The sequence below is a fragment of the Heptranchias perlo genome, unplaced genomic scaffold, assembly GCF_035084215.1.
Source record: "Heptranchias perlo isolate sHepPer1 unplaced genomic scaffold, sHepPer1.hap1 HAP1_SCAFFOLD_47, whole genome shotgun sequence".
Lineage (NCBI taxonomy): Eukaryota > Metazoa > Chordata > Chondrichthyes > Hexanchiformes > Hexanchidae > Heptranchias > Heptranchias perlo.
The window spans coordinates 6,580,870-6,595,749 of NW_027139484.1; the positions used below are offsets into that span (position 1 = coordinate 6,580,870).

The following is a 14,880-nucleotide window of genomic DNA, read 5'->3' on the forward strand; positions in this document are numbered from 1 at the left end:
TCCTGCCAATGGAAACAGCTTCTCCCCATCCATTCTATCAAAATCCCCTCATAATTTTGAATACCTCCATTAAATCTCCCCTTAACCTTATTTTGCTCGAAGGAGAACAATCCCAGATTGTCCAGTCTCTCCACATAACCCATCCCTGGACACGATGCAAGGCGGAGGTTTGCAACCAGGTTTGCAAATTATTGCCAGTCGGGAGCTGGACAAATCGAAAGGAACCGAAATGACAAACAGCTTTGTGAATCTGCAGATACGCTTTGGGAAACGGAATTGGAGGCGAATAAAAGACTGACCAGACAGGCGGCCAAGACGCAGCTGAGTCGGCATGTCCTCCTGGAACAGTTACTCTGATGTTGTGGATGAAATTAAGAGTTCGGAGCCATTTAAAGCGCTCCCAGTTACTGCAGATCAGGGATCAAAACCTGACATCAGCGTCAGGACGCTTAGAATACTTTTTCTTTATTTGTTCATGGGATGTGGGCGTCGCTGGCGAGGCCGGCATTTATTGCCCATCCCGAATTGCCCTTGAGAAGGTGGTGGTGAGCCGCCTTCTTGAACCGCTGCAGTCAGTGTGGCGAAGGTTCTCCCACAGTGCTGCTGAGTAACAGACAAAACACCGGTGGGCGCGCCGGTTGCAGGAGAGCTGGTTGGCGGTGATATCGATGCTGTGAGCGAGACCAGATCGTTTCCATGTTTCCACAAACAATGTCCCATCCTTTGCTTCTGGAAAAGTAACACTGATCGTGGACAATTGCATTTCTGTGGCTGTAAATTTGGCAAGGTGACAAGCTGCTTTCGTGTATCTTGCAAACACATGTATTGGGTGGTCTCTGTGGCGCAATCGGTTAGCGCGTTCGGATGTTAATCAAAAGCTTTGGTGGTTTGAGCCCACCCAGGGACGAAAGTTGCACCTTTCTCTTCCCACTTTCGGATTCATTGCCTCATTCTGATAGTCCTGAAGCCGGTGCCAGGTTTTAATTCCTGATCTGCAGTAACTGGGAGCACTTTAATTGGCTCCGATCTCGTAATCTCATTTCAAGTTTTCGAATGTGTGATTTGGCTGCAAGAAAACACTCTGTGAACAATGTCATCTGAGCATGCCGGATTCGCTACAGTTCAAACTGCGGTCGGATATCAGGCACATGAAAAACAGTGAAATGTTTGTGTGAGCGCGATGCTCTGGGATTCCCTGCCTGACCATCGCCACCGATCCTTCTCTGCAGCCTTCCGAAATACAGCGCAGTAAATGTATCCCTGTGAAATCAGCTTGGCTGAGGCGTTATGTCCCGAGCACGGGACTGCAAGCTTCAGGTTTCCATCGTGTCGTGGTTATCACGTTCGCCTAACACGCGAAAGGTCCCCAGTTCGAAACCGGGCGTAAACCTTGTTCCCATTAAAAATGAGTGAATATTTAACGATTCACACTGCTGATGAAATGTGAACAAAGTCCATAACTTGCAGCCCGCTGAGAGCAGGCGATGAAAGACCCGTGATATTGGGGGTGAAGGCTGCTTCCAATACTGTCCCACACCCGGTGGGACCTGGCGGAAATTTGGTCAGTCCTATCTATTCAACCAAGGTGGGATAAATGAAACGATGTTTGAGAAACATTCATACAGACAATAACATCCTGGATCCTGTCTTCAGAGTGCGTGGCGCAAAGTTCTGACTCCAGATCAAAAGTCTGCGTGTTCACATCACATCGGGGTCACTGTTTCTTTCACCGCTCACATGAGACTGGATAATTCTCGAATGAAGGTTTTAATTGCTTTTTCACAGAAAAGAAACAGGTGTTTGGCCTAAAACCTGACTCAGTACCGACCCAGTGGCAGGGAGGGGAGCGCCTGATACCCTCATTTATTTCATGCAACAAACTGACACGAACACTGGTATTGATTCAAAATCGACCTGCAGATGGACACACAGAAGAAAGAGAACCACAGAAACAGGCAGCAACTACTTGCATATATATCTGTATACATTGCCTTTAACGTGGTCAGACGATTTAAGCTCGGTGAACTTGCTTCAGCTTTCTGAAATGTACTTGTCCATCCTTCAGAGGCCAGGGGAAATATATGTTTTGCCTTTCGAAAAAAGACGCGAAAAGCAGAGACATGTTTTGTTTTCAACACGGCTGGTGAAATGGCCGGACTATCATAAATTAGGAGTCGCCTTTGAAACATTTAAAGGCGACTATCTAAAAATCACTTAGTGCAAATTTAAAATCACGGTCACTATTCATTTTGGTCTGAAAGAAATAACAATAAACATGTCAGTCAATGCCCGCGGTGAGACGGTGTCGAACTTGTTTGTTGTGAAGTTCACCGCTGGGCTAAAGCTGACGCCGTTTAAAAAACGCGAACCCACTCAATGTAAAGGATGAGCTCATAAGCAACAGGTCCCGTCATCGTCAAACACCTCCTTTCTTGTTCAATGGAGGGAGCAGAGGCGTGTACATCATCAGACACCAGCAACTTTTACAAATGGAACAGATAAAGGCACAGATGCAAGTTCCAAATATTTTCAATGCAAAGTTATTTCACTTTATTTAAAGTGCCGTGAGGCTGAAAACGGGTCCCAGATGATTTGCGTTCACTCGTGACTTGTTTTCCAGTGTTTGTCCGTCAGGTTTGCAATTCAATTTGTATTGGATGTTGAAGATATTTCAGGATGATTGCACAACATACCATGTGTAAAGCAACCATCTTGATAACTTCAATCATCACACACTCTACATCGACGGTGCAGAGACCCCATCACCCCTTTCAATATTGTTTTTCTTAACTCACAGTTTTCAAAAGGGAATTGGATAAACGCTTGGATGGAAACATTTTCAGGGCAATGGAGAAACAGCAGGCGAGTGGTACTAACTGGACAGCTCGTTCAGAGAGCAGGCACAGGCACGATGGGCCGAATGGTATCCGAATAGCGCTGTCTTATTCTATGATTCGATTAATAGATCAATTTCCGCCTTTCACTGAGCCTCCCTAAATGGAGCGCAGTAATCGTGTCCCTGTGAAATGAGCTCCTGAACAGTAATACGGAAATTAGCGTGGCTGAGCGGTTTGAAACTCTGGTTAGGCTCCTAACAGGAAATTTCCTCTCTGAGTTTGATTAGTTTATCAATTATCTCCCCGCTTTCCATCTTAAATGTCTTTACATATTTTTTGATCTCTTCTTCTACTGCCATGCCCACAATACCAGTCTCCCTGGTAAATACTGAAGCAAAGTGATTATTTAATATTTCTGCCATTTCGCTGTCATTGCCTGTGAGTTTGTCGTGTGTCTCGCTAAGTGACCCGATTCCTGTCCTAAATTTTCTTTGGCTGTTGTTGTGTCTCGAATACTTTGCTTTTTTTTATATTCCTTTTTGCCTTTCCAATAGTTCTTTAGACTTCTTTCCCAGTCTTTTCACATTCCCCTCTCTCTTTTATTGTCCAGTGTGTGCCTTTTTCTTCAGTTTCAATTTTACCCTTATTTCTTTATTCATCCCTGGTGTGTCATTTCTGGCTAGTTTGTTCTTGCTTTTCAGTGGGATATATTTCTCCTGGACTCTATTGATCACCGTTTTAAATGTTTCCCACTGCTGTTCTATTTCTTTGTCCAGGTCATTAATATGTCAAACATTTCACCGTTTGAAACTTCTCAAGTCACATTTCCATCACAAAGCCAGTTGCTTTTGTGGGAGGAGCAACTCAACTTGGTCGAAAAATCAGCTGCAGCCCAATCCACCAATAAAATATTTTCACGTCTTAGTAAAAGTAAGGAATGTCAGAAGTGGGATTCGAACCCACGCCTCCAGAAGAGACTGCGACCTGAACGCAGCGCCTTAGACCGCTCGGCCATCCTGACTACCGAATGCATATTCCATTCTGCATTATTTCTGCACTGTTGGTCAGTGAACTGAGCATAAAATTTGAAAATCGCACTCGCCCAAAGTGGGGCTCGAACCCACGACCCTGAGATTAAGAATCTCATGCTCTACCGATTGAGCTAGCCGGGCATGGTTACTTTAATCGCCTTGTCTGTTATTGCAGCAACCAGGAGAAAGACTCCATTTCAAATTATTGGAATAATTTCTGAGGGCTCGGATAAACTGTCACTTCGAAAGGCACGGACTCATCAAGGACAGTCAGCATGGATTTGTTCAGGGGAGGTCGTGTCTGACTAACCTGATTGAATTTTTCGAGGAGGTGACAAGGAGGATCGATGAGGGTAGCGCAATTGATGTCGTCGACATGGATTTTAGCAAGGCTTTTGAAAAATTCCCAAATGGCAGATTGATCGAAAAATTAAAGGCCCATGGGATCCAAGGGAATGTGGCTTGTTGGATCCAAAATTAGCTCAGTGGCAGGAAGCAAAGGGTAATGGTCGATGGGTGTTTTTGCGGCTGGAAGGCTGTTTCCAGTGGGGTGCCTGAGGGCTCGGTACTTGGTCCTTTGCTTTTTGTGGTATACATTAACGATTTAGACTTAAACGTAGGGGGCATGATGAAGAAATTTGCGGGTGACACAAAAATAGGCCGTGTGGTTGATATCGAGGTGGAAAACTGTAGACTGTCGGGGTTCAGGCAATTTTCTGATAACAAAGCACTCAATCTATTCCTGAACGAATTTTGAACGAAAATGTGCGTTTGACCCGGCACAGGCACGACGGGCCGAATGATCTCCTCTTGTGGACTAACATAATACGATGATACCAAGTGTTGTCAGACGGAAAAGCAACATATTCCAAATAAGAGCAGAGAGAGGAAACTAGTCTAACAGCATAACAGCTCGGTGAGATATTGTATTTGAGAAGGATGAGGAGGGATTGTTTATCAAGGTGGTAGTCACATAGGGTATCATTTGTGACTTTGATAAGGACCATTTCATGCTGCGACAGGGGCGGAAACCTAATTGGAGAGATTCAGCCCGGGCGCGGCCCCATCGTGCGCGGTGAGACAGAGGCGGGTGGGGGAAGTGTCAGAGCTGGGGCTCACCGGTGGAAGCAGCACAAAAGTTTAAAACGGTACTCGCCCAACGTGGGCTCAAACCCACCACCCTGATAGTTTTTAAAGCAAAGGGGGAACAGCCACTGTCTGTATCTCTTGCTGCACTTGAAACAACACATTCCAACTGCGAGCAGAGAGAGGACACCATTCAGTTGCCCATTGTTTAGTGAAATATTATCCATTTCCGTAGTGTAGCGGTTATCACGTTTGCTTTGTACGCAAAAAGTCCCCAGTTCGATTCCGGGTAGGAACATTATGTTGGAACTTGGTCTCCATAAACATCCACATCGATTTTCTTCTCCTGCCAAAAAGGGAGACAGTGGCTGTTCCCTGATTCTTTGGAAAGTGCATATTTTACTTCATTAAACAGTTTACTTTTAGTGAGAGAAAACTGATCCACAGTGACGCTCTTTTCAAGTTTTATTCCCTTTTAATCTGGAAGGATACATTTGCTTTGGACAGAGTGGCTTTTAAAACGAGTTGTCGGGTGGGATCGATAAACCTTTTCCGCTGGTGGGGTCAAGGGAACCAAACCAAACATCTACCAAATTCTCCCGAATTATCCGGTTCAATGGGAAACCGACCAACAAAAGCCCTTTCATTGACCGTGGAGGTTCAGACATTTTTCTGATAACAAAGCGCTCAATCTATTTCTCTTGTCTACTTCCCGATGTTTCCGGATACTGTCTGCATCTCTGCCCTGTGTTTATCTCACTCCGTGTCCACCTGCAGGGTGGTTTTTGAACGAAGACGTGTGTTTGTCTTCTGTTCGTGATAAAGTCAGTGCGGTTTGACGTGTTGTTACTCAAAGGTGCACTTGCCCTGCTGGTGAGCAGAGGCAAGTGCTCGAGCAAAACAGACGTTTTCGGGCAGATGCACAAAGCTTTCAGGTTGAAGAAAGGAACGGAGGTCTCCTGTGCCTCAGCGCCAACATGTTAAGCTGTAGGCTGACTGTAAAGTAAAGAAAACGGCTTTGAGCTAATTTCTGCTGACTCCAAAAGCACGTTCGCTGGTTCCAACCAGAATCCTAAGGATGACTTTTATCCGTTAATTGTATTACAGTCCTCCGCTGTACCAGCTGATCGATCAAAGGGAAGCAGCAAAGATTGCTCTCTTTGGTAAATGTTCATTGTGCGCCTTTTGACACTCCCGGACTCGTGGAGTCACATGTGCATGACCGAGACTGACTCGGTTCCTGCTCATAGCGCATCGTTGTGGGAGTGTGAGCTGTTACTTTCTCTGCACACCCGAGAGGCGAATGCAGCAGTGGACACCGTGTCTTATGACAAATCAGAAGATTGTCTGGTCAACTCCAACCTGACTGGATTGTTTTTGCAAACTGTCCATTACTTTATGACTTTTAATAGCTTGCAAATTGCCCTAATTGGAAGTGCTGCCTGGAAGTCTCCACCGTTCGTGCACTCTTAACAGAGCAGGAAATGCATTAGTTTTATTCACTTTGCAAAACCTGAGTTCCATCCAAAGAAAAGATACCAGGACCCGTGAAGCTTTTTTCCATGTCTCACTTTATCTTTCCATCTTTGCGAAACACCAAAATCAAAAACTTTTGCTGACTGCAGCACACCAAAAGATTTACTGCCCCTTGACCTCTATTTATCGAAGCTCAGGATTCACGTGGGTTATGGATTTGCTGAAAACTGGAACCATTTTTGTTTCGGGACAATTCCCCAAGGTAAAAAAAGTGAGTGGAAAAAGCGGACATCGATCCCAGTACTTCTCGCATGCTAAGCGAGCACTCTACCATTTGAGCTAATTCCCCAGTTGCGGTGGTGACTTTGCCCTTCACAATAATCGCTTAACATTCGTCTCCAGGCAGTGCCACGAATTGCCCCCTCCCTGAATGCATTCAATGCTCCAATCCGCGGTCTCGATTGTTCGCAATTGAGCAACAGCAGAACGGGAAGGCACAGTAATCGTGAATGATGCCGAGAAGAGCCCTAGCCTGCGGAACGCAGACGAGGTCATCGGAAAAGAACAGCAGCCCGAGCTTGAGGAAACAGCGAGAGCTCTGTCTGTCTGTCGGTCTGACTGACTGATGGAAGGCTTATTTGCCTGAAAATGAGTGCGGTTTGACGTGTTGTTATTCAAAGGTACGCCCTGCTGGTGAGCAGAGGCAAGTGCTCGAGCAAAACAGCCGTTTTCGGGCAGACACAAAAAACTTTCAGGTTGAAGAAAGGAAAGGAGGTCTCCTGTGCCTCAGCGCCAACATGTTAAGCTTTTGGTTGTCTGTAAAGTAAAGAAAACGGCCATGAGCTAATTTCTGCTCACTCCAAAAGCACGTTTGCTAGTTCCAACCAGAAACCTAAGGATGACTTTTCTCTGTTAATTGTATTGCAGTCCTCCGCTGTACTAGCTGAACGATCGAATGGAAGCAGCCAAGATTGCTCTCTTTGGTCAATATTCACTTTGCGCCTTTTGACACTCCCGGACTCGTGGAGTCACGTGTGCATGACCGAGACTGACTCATTCCCTGCTCAGACCGCAGCGCTGTGGCAGTGTAAGCTGCTACTTTCTCTGCACACCCGAGACCAGTGGAGCAGTGGATTTCGTGTCTAATGACAAATCAGAAGATTGTCTGGACAACTCCTACCTGACTGGATTGTTTTTGCCAACTGTCCATTGCTTTATGACTATAGATAGCTTGCAAACTTACCTTATTGGTAATGCTGCCTTGCAGTCTCCACCGTTCATGCGCTTTTCATGCAGCAGGGAGTGCATTAGTTTTATTAACTTTGTAAATCCTGAGTTCAATCCATAGAAAATATATCAGGACCTGTGAAGCTTTTTTCCATGTCTCACTTCATCTTTCCATCTTTGCTAAACACCAAAATCAAAAACTTTTGCTCGCTGCAGCACACCAAAAGATTTGCTGCTCCTTGACCTCTCTTCATCGAAGCTGAGGATTGACGTGGGTTCTGGATTTGCTGAAAACTGACACCATTTTTGTTTCGGGACAATTCCCCAAGGGAAAAAAGTGAGTGGAGAATGCGGGCATCGATCCAGCTACTTCTCGCATGCTAAGCGAGCGCTCTACCATTTGAGCTAATTCCCCTGCGTAACGGGACCAGTTGCCCTTCACAATAGTCGCTTAACACTCGCCTCCAAACAGCGCCACGAATTGCCACCTCCCTGAATTTCCTCAATACTTTGCTCCAATCCGCGGTATCGAGTATTCGCAAGTGAGCAACCGCAGAATGGAAAGGCACAGTAATCGTGAATGATGCCGAGAAGAGCCCGAGCCTGCGGAACGCAGACGAGGTCATCGGACAAGAACAGCAGCCCGAACTTGAGGAAACAGCGAGAGCTCTGTCTGTCTGTCGGTCTGACTGACTGATGGAAGGCTTATTTGCCTGAAAATGAGTGCGGTTTGACGTGTTGTTATTCAAAGGTACGCCCTGCTGGTGAGCAGAGGCAAGTGCTCGAGCAAAACAGACGTTTTCGGGCAGACACAAAAAACTTTCAGGTTTCAGAAAGGAAAGGAGGTCTCCTGTGCCTCAGCGCCAACATGTTAAGCTTTTGGTTGTCTGTAAAGTAAAGAAAACGGCCTTGAGCTAATTTCTGCTCACTCCAAAAGCACGTTCGCTAGTTCCAACCAGAAACCTAAGGATGACTTTTCTCTGTTAATTGTATTGCAGTCCTCCGCTGTACTAGCTGAACGATCGAAGGGAAGCAGCCAAGATTGCTCTCTTTGGTCAATATTCACTGTGCGCCTTTTGACACTCCCGGACTCGTGGAGTCACGTGTGCATGACCGAGACTGACTCATTTCCTGCTCAGACCGCAGCGCTGTGGCAGTGCAAGCTGCTACTTTCTCTGCACACCCGAGACCAGTGGAGCAGTGGATATCGTGTCTAATGACAAATCAGAAGATTGTCTGGACAACTCCTACCTGACTGGATTGTTTTTGCCAACTGTCCATTGCTTTATGACTATAGATAGCTTGCAAACTTACCTTATTGATAATGCTGCCTGGCAGTCTCCACCGTTCATGCGCTTTTCATACAGCAGGGAGTGCATTAGTTTTATTAACTTTGTAAATCCTGAGTTCAATCCACAGAAAAGATACCAGGACCTGTGAAGCTTTTTTCCATGTCTCACTTCATCTTTCCATCTTTGCTAAACACCAAAATCAAAAACTTTTGCTCGCTGCAGCACACCAAAAGATTTGCTGCTCCTTGACCTCTCTTTATCGAAGCTGAGGATTGACGTGGCTTCTGGATTTGCTGAGAACTGACACCATTTTCGTTTCGGGACAATTCCCCAAGGTAAAAAAGTGAGTGGAGAATGCGGGCATCGATCCCGCTACTTCTCGCATGCTGAGCGAGCGCTCTACCATTTGAGCTAATTCCCCTGTTTGGCGGATCTATTTGCCCTTCACAATAGTCGCTTTACACTCGCCTCCAAGCAGCGCCACGAATTGCAACCTCCATGAATTTTTTCAATGCTTTGCTCCAATACGCGGTATCGAGTATTCGCAAGTGAGCAACAGCAGAACGGGAAGGCACAGTAACCGTGAATGATGCCGAGAAGAGCCCGAGCCTGCGGAAGGCATACGAGGTCATCGGAAAAGAACAGCCGCCCGAGTTTGAGGAAAATGTGAGAGCTCTGTCTGACTGAAGAATGGAAGGCTTATTTGCCTGAAAGTGAGCGCGGTTTGACGCGTTGTTACTCAAAGGTACGCCCTGCTGATCAGCAGAGGCAAGTGCTCGAGCAAAACAGCCGTTTTCGGGCAGACACAAAAAGCTTTTGGTTTCAGAAAGGAAAGGACGTCTCCTGTGCCTCAGCGCCAACATGTGAAGCTGTCGGCTGTCTGTAAAGCAAAGAAAACGGCATTGAGCTAATTTCTGCTTACTCCAAAAGCACGTTCGCTCGTTCCAACCAGAAAGCTAAGGATGACTTTTATCTGTTAATACTATTACAGTCCTCCGCTGTACCAGCTGAACGATCGAAGGGAAGCAGCAAAGATTGCTCTCTTTGGTAAATGTTCACTGTGCGCCTTTTGACACTCCAGGACTCGTGGAGTCACATGTGCATGACGGAGACTGACTCGGTTCCTGCTCATGGCGCATCGTTGTGGCAGTGTGAGCTGCTACTTTCTCTGCACACCCGAGGCGAATGCAGCAGTGGATACCGTGTCTAATGACAAATCAGAAGATTGTCTGGTCAACTCCAACCTGACTGCATTGTTTTTGCGAACTGTCCATTACCTTATGACTTTTGATAGCTTGCAAACTGATCTAATTGGAAGTGCTGCCTGGCAGTCTCCACCGTTCGTGCGCTTTTAACACAGCAGGAAATGCATTAGGTTTATTCACTTTGTAAATCCTGAGTTCAATCCGCAAGAAAGAGACCAGGACCCATGAAGCTTTTTTTATGTCTCACTTCATCTTTCCATCTTTGCGAAACACGAAAATCAAAAACTATTGCTTGCTGCAGCACACCAAAAGATTTATTACCCCTTGACCTCTCTTTATCGAAGATTAGGATTCACGTGGGTAATGGATTTGCTGAAAACTGACACCCTTTTTGTTTCGGGACAATTGCCCAAGGTAAAAAAGTGAGTGGAGAATGCGGGCATCGATCCCGCTACTTCTCGCATGCTAAGCGAGCACTCTACCATTTGAGCTAATTCCCCAGTTGAGGCAGTGAATTTGCCCTTCACAATAATCGCTTAACATTCGTCTCCAGGCAGCGCCGCGAAGTGCCAACTCCCTGAATGCATTCAATACTTTGCTCCAATCCGCGGTAACGAGTGTTCGCAATTGAGTAACAGCAGAACGGGAAGGCACAGTCATCGTGAATGATGCTGAGAAGAGCCCGAGCCTGCGGAAGGCAGACAAGGTCATCGGAAAAGAACAGCAGCCCGAGCTTGAGGAAACAGCGAGAGCTCTGTCTGTCTGTCTGTCTGTCTGACTGATGGAAGGCTTATTTGCCTGAAAGTGAGCGCGGTTTGACGCGTTGTTACTCAAAGGCACTCCCTGCTGGTGAGCAGAAGCAAGTGCTCGAGCAAAACAACCGTTTTCGGGGAGACACAAAAAGCTTTCAGGTTTCAGAAAGGAAAGGAGGTCTCCTGTGCCTCAGCGCCAACATGTTAAGCTTTTGGCTGTCTGTAAAGTAAAGAAAACGGCATTGAGCTAATTTCTGCTTACTCCAAAAGCACGTTCGCTAGTTCCAACCAGAAAGCTAAGGATGACTTTTATCTGTTAATTGTATTGCTGTCCTCCGCTGTACCAGCTGAACGATCGAAGGGAAGCAGCCAAGATTGCTCTCTTTGGTAAATGTTCACTGTGCGCCTTTTGACACTCCCGGACTCGTGGAGTCACGTGTGCATGACCGAGACTGACTCATTTCCTGCTCATGCCGCAGCGCTGTGGCAGTGTGAGCTGCTACTTTCTCTGCACACCCTCGGCCAGTGGAGCAGTGGATATCGTGTCTAATGACAAATCAGAAGATTGTCTGGACAACTCCGACCGGACTGGATTGTTTTTGCCAACTGCCCATTATTTATGACTTTAGATAGCTTGCAAACTAACCTAATTGGCAGTGCTGCCTGGCAGTCTCCACCGTTCGTGCGCTTTTCACACAGCAGGGAGTGCATTAGTTTTATTAACTTTGTAAATCCTGAGTTCAATCCACAGAAAAGATACCAGGACCTGTGAAGCTTTTTTCCATGTCTCACTTCATCTTTCCATCTTTGCTAAATACCAGAATCAAAAACTTTTGCTTACTGCAGCACACCAAAAGATTTGCTGCTCTTTGATCTCTATTTATCAAAGCTGAGGATTGACGTGGGTTCTGGATTTGCTGAAAACTGACACCATTTTTGTTTCGGGACAATTGCCCAATGTAAAAAAGTGAGTGGAGAATGCGGGCATCGATCCCGCTACTTTTCACATGCTCAGCGAGCGCTCGAGCAAAACAGCCGTTTTCGGACAGACACAAAAAGCTTTTGGTTTCAGACAGGAAAGGAGGTCTCCTGTGCCTCAGCGCCAACATGTTAAGCTTTTGGCTGTCTGTAAAGTAAAGAAAACGGCATTGAGCTAATTTCTGCTTACTCCAAAAGCACGTTCGCTTGTTCCAACCAGAAACCTAAGGATGACTTTTATCTGTTAATTGTTTTGCAGTCCTCCGCTGTACCAGCTGAACGATCGAAGGCAAGCAACAAAGATTGCTCTCTTTGGTAAATGTTCACTGTGCGCCTTTTGACACTCCCGGACTCGTGGAGTCACGTGTGCATGACCGAGACTGACTCGGTTCCTGCACATGCCGCAGCGCTGTGGCAGTGTGAGCTGCTACTTTCTCTGCACAACCAAGGCCATTGGAGCAGCGGATATCGTGTCTGATGACAAATCAGAAGATTGTCTGGTCAACTCCAACCTGACTGGATTGTTTTTGCAAACTGTCCATGACTTTATGAATTTAGATAGCTTGTAAACTGACCAACTTGTCAGTGCTGCCTGGCAGTCTCCACCGTTCGTGCGCTCCTCACACAGCAGGGAATTTATCAGTTTTATTATCTTTGGAAATGCTGAGTTCAAACCACAGAAAAGATATCAGGACCTGTGAAGCTTTTTCCATGTCTCACTTCATCTTTCCATCTTTGCTTAACACAAAAATCAAAAACTTTTGCTGACTGCAGCACACCAAATGATTTATCGCCCCTTGAGTTCTCTTTATCGAAGCTTTGGCTTTCCGTGGGTCATGGATTTGCTGAAAACTGACACCATTTTTGTTTCGCTGCAAAACCCCAAGATAAAGAAGTGAGGGAAAATACAGGCATCGATCCCGCTATTTCTCGCATGTTAAGCAAGCGCTCTACTATTTGAGCTAATTCCCCAGTTATTAGCCCAACCTTGCCCTTCACAATGGTCGCTTTACACTCGCCTCCAAGCAGCCTTCGAGAAATGCAGCAACGCAAAATCGTCGAGCACAAATTGATAACCAAGTTCCGCACCCATGAGTATGGCCTCAACCGGGATCTTGGGTTCATGTCACGCTGCACGTAACCCCACCAGCGAAAATAAGTTCTCTGTTATTAATACAACGGGTCATTCTCTGTCTTTCTCTTCCTTTCGGAAGTTTCTCTCTCTCTCTCTCTCTCTGTCTTTTGTTCTGGCCGTTTGTATATTCGGTGGTCCTGTCGGTTACATCTATCTGTCCGAACACGTTGATTGCCTTGACAACGGGCAGTTGGAAAGATTATCTGTAATCACCAGGTTGTGTTCTCTGACGATAAATGCAGTCACCTTCCATGGAATCCCATACTCACCTGACGAAGGAGAAAGCCTCCGAAAGCTTGTGATTTTCAAATAAAACAGTTGGACTATAACCTGGTGTTGTAAGATTCCTTACATTTGTCAACCCCAGTCCATCACCGGCATCTCCACATCATAAATTATTGTCGTCAGCACACTTGGAAATAAACTCTCAACATAAGAACATAAGAAATAGCAGCAGAATAGGCCATATGGCCTATCGAGCCTGCTCCGCCATTCAATAAGATCATGGCTGATCTTCGATCTCATCTCCACTTTCCCGCCAGATCCACATATCCCTTGATTCCCCTCGAGTCCAAAAATCTATCGATCTCAGCTTTGAATATAACTCAACGACAGAGCATCCACAGCCCTCTGGGGTGTAGAGAATTCCAAAGATTCATAATCCTTTGAGTGAAGAAATGTTTCCTCATGTCGGTCCGAAATGGCCGACCCCTTATCTTGAGACCATGAGCTCGAGTTCTTGAATCTCCAGCCAGGGGAATCAGACTCTCAGCATCGACCCTGTCAAGCCGTCTAAGAATTTCATACATTTCAATGCGATCACCTCTCATTCTTCTAAACTCCACCGAAAATTGGCCAATTTTACACAATATTTCCTCATACTACAATTGCAGCAAGACCTTCTTACTCTCATATTCCAACACGCTTCCAATAAAGGCTAACAGATCATTTCCCTTCCTCACTCTCATTCGACCCTTGGTAAATCAGTATTTCCAGCATGTTATTCCTCTTTTGCTTCTTTCGGGAAAAGAAATGAAGGTTGAAAATATTTTACTATAATTGCACTATGTTTTGGAAACAATATCCAACTGAACTGCATCAAATTCGATTGTAAACTTAACAGTTTCTGATGGAAATAAACTAATAAAAACACTTAACTGCGATGGCCGGGAATCGAACCCGGGTCAACTCCTTGGAAGGCAGCTATGATCACCACTATACCGCCATCGCTAAAAATAATCAACAATAAAATAGTTGCCAAACATCAGATCCTGATCCGACACTGCAGGCTGTTGGATTTTGTTCTTCATTTGAACTGGTTTCTGACGGATAGTTTCTCGCTCTGTTGCAGTTCCTGTTTCCGCCCAGGAGATTGAGCCAACCCCCAATCAATGGAAATTCCACACCAGCCAGTAATTCTTCAACTGAAATCGGACTGAAGAGATTGTCGATACCGGCAATACTTGACCAGCTGGCAATACATTTTACCACAGCTCATATCAGCGATTGAGTAAAGTTAAATAATTCCATTAAATCATTACAGAGACCTGACGAACAATTGGGCAGGATTGGCAGCTTAATATTCAAGTCCATAAGATCTTTAAAAAGGACAGGGAAATAGGGAAAGGAGGAGGAGCAGCAATATTACTAATGGTCAATATTACAGCAGTTCAAAGATAGAATATCAGTGAGGGTGAGCGGGCAGTGTAAACACTCTGAGAGAGACTCATCACAAGTGCCCCCACTGTACTCCTCCAGAAGGTATAAGAAGGGCGAGTGCGGGAGGATTTCTTCATTCTTTGTGAAAGTGTTTGTGAGATTGTGTTAAATGTCTGGAAGAGGAAAAACCGGCGGTAAAGCT

General features: G+C 45.7%; 3 non-coding genes across 3 annotated transcripts; all 3 read right to left on the minus strand.

Annotated features, from left to right (window-relative positions):
- Nucleotides 1-3,775: 3,775 nt before the first annotated feature.
- On the minus strand, nt 3,776-3,858 carry trnal-cag (transfer RNA leucine (anticodon CAG)). The gene has a single exon. It is a non-coding gene; the product is annotated as a tRNA-Leu (tRNA).
- Nucleotides 3,859-3,936: 78 nt separating this feature from the next.
- trnak-cuu (transfer RNA lysine (anticodon CUU)) lies at nt 3,937-4,009 on the minus strand. Its single transcript has one exon. It is a non-coding gene; the product is annotated as a tRNA-Lys (tRNA).
- Nucleotides 4,010-14,177: 10,168 nt separating this feature from the next.
- On the minus strand, nt 14,178-14,249 carry trnag-ucc (transfer RNA glycine (anticodon UCC)). The gene has a single exon. It is a non-coding gene; the product is annotated as a tRNA-Gly (tRNA).
- Nucleotides 14,250-14,880: the final 631 nt, after the last annotated feature.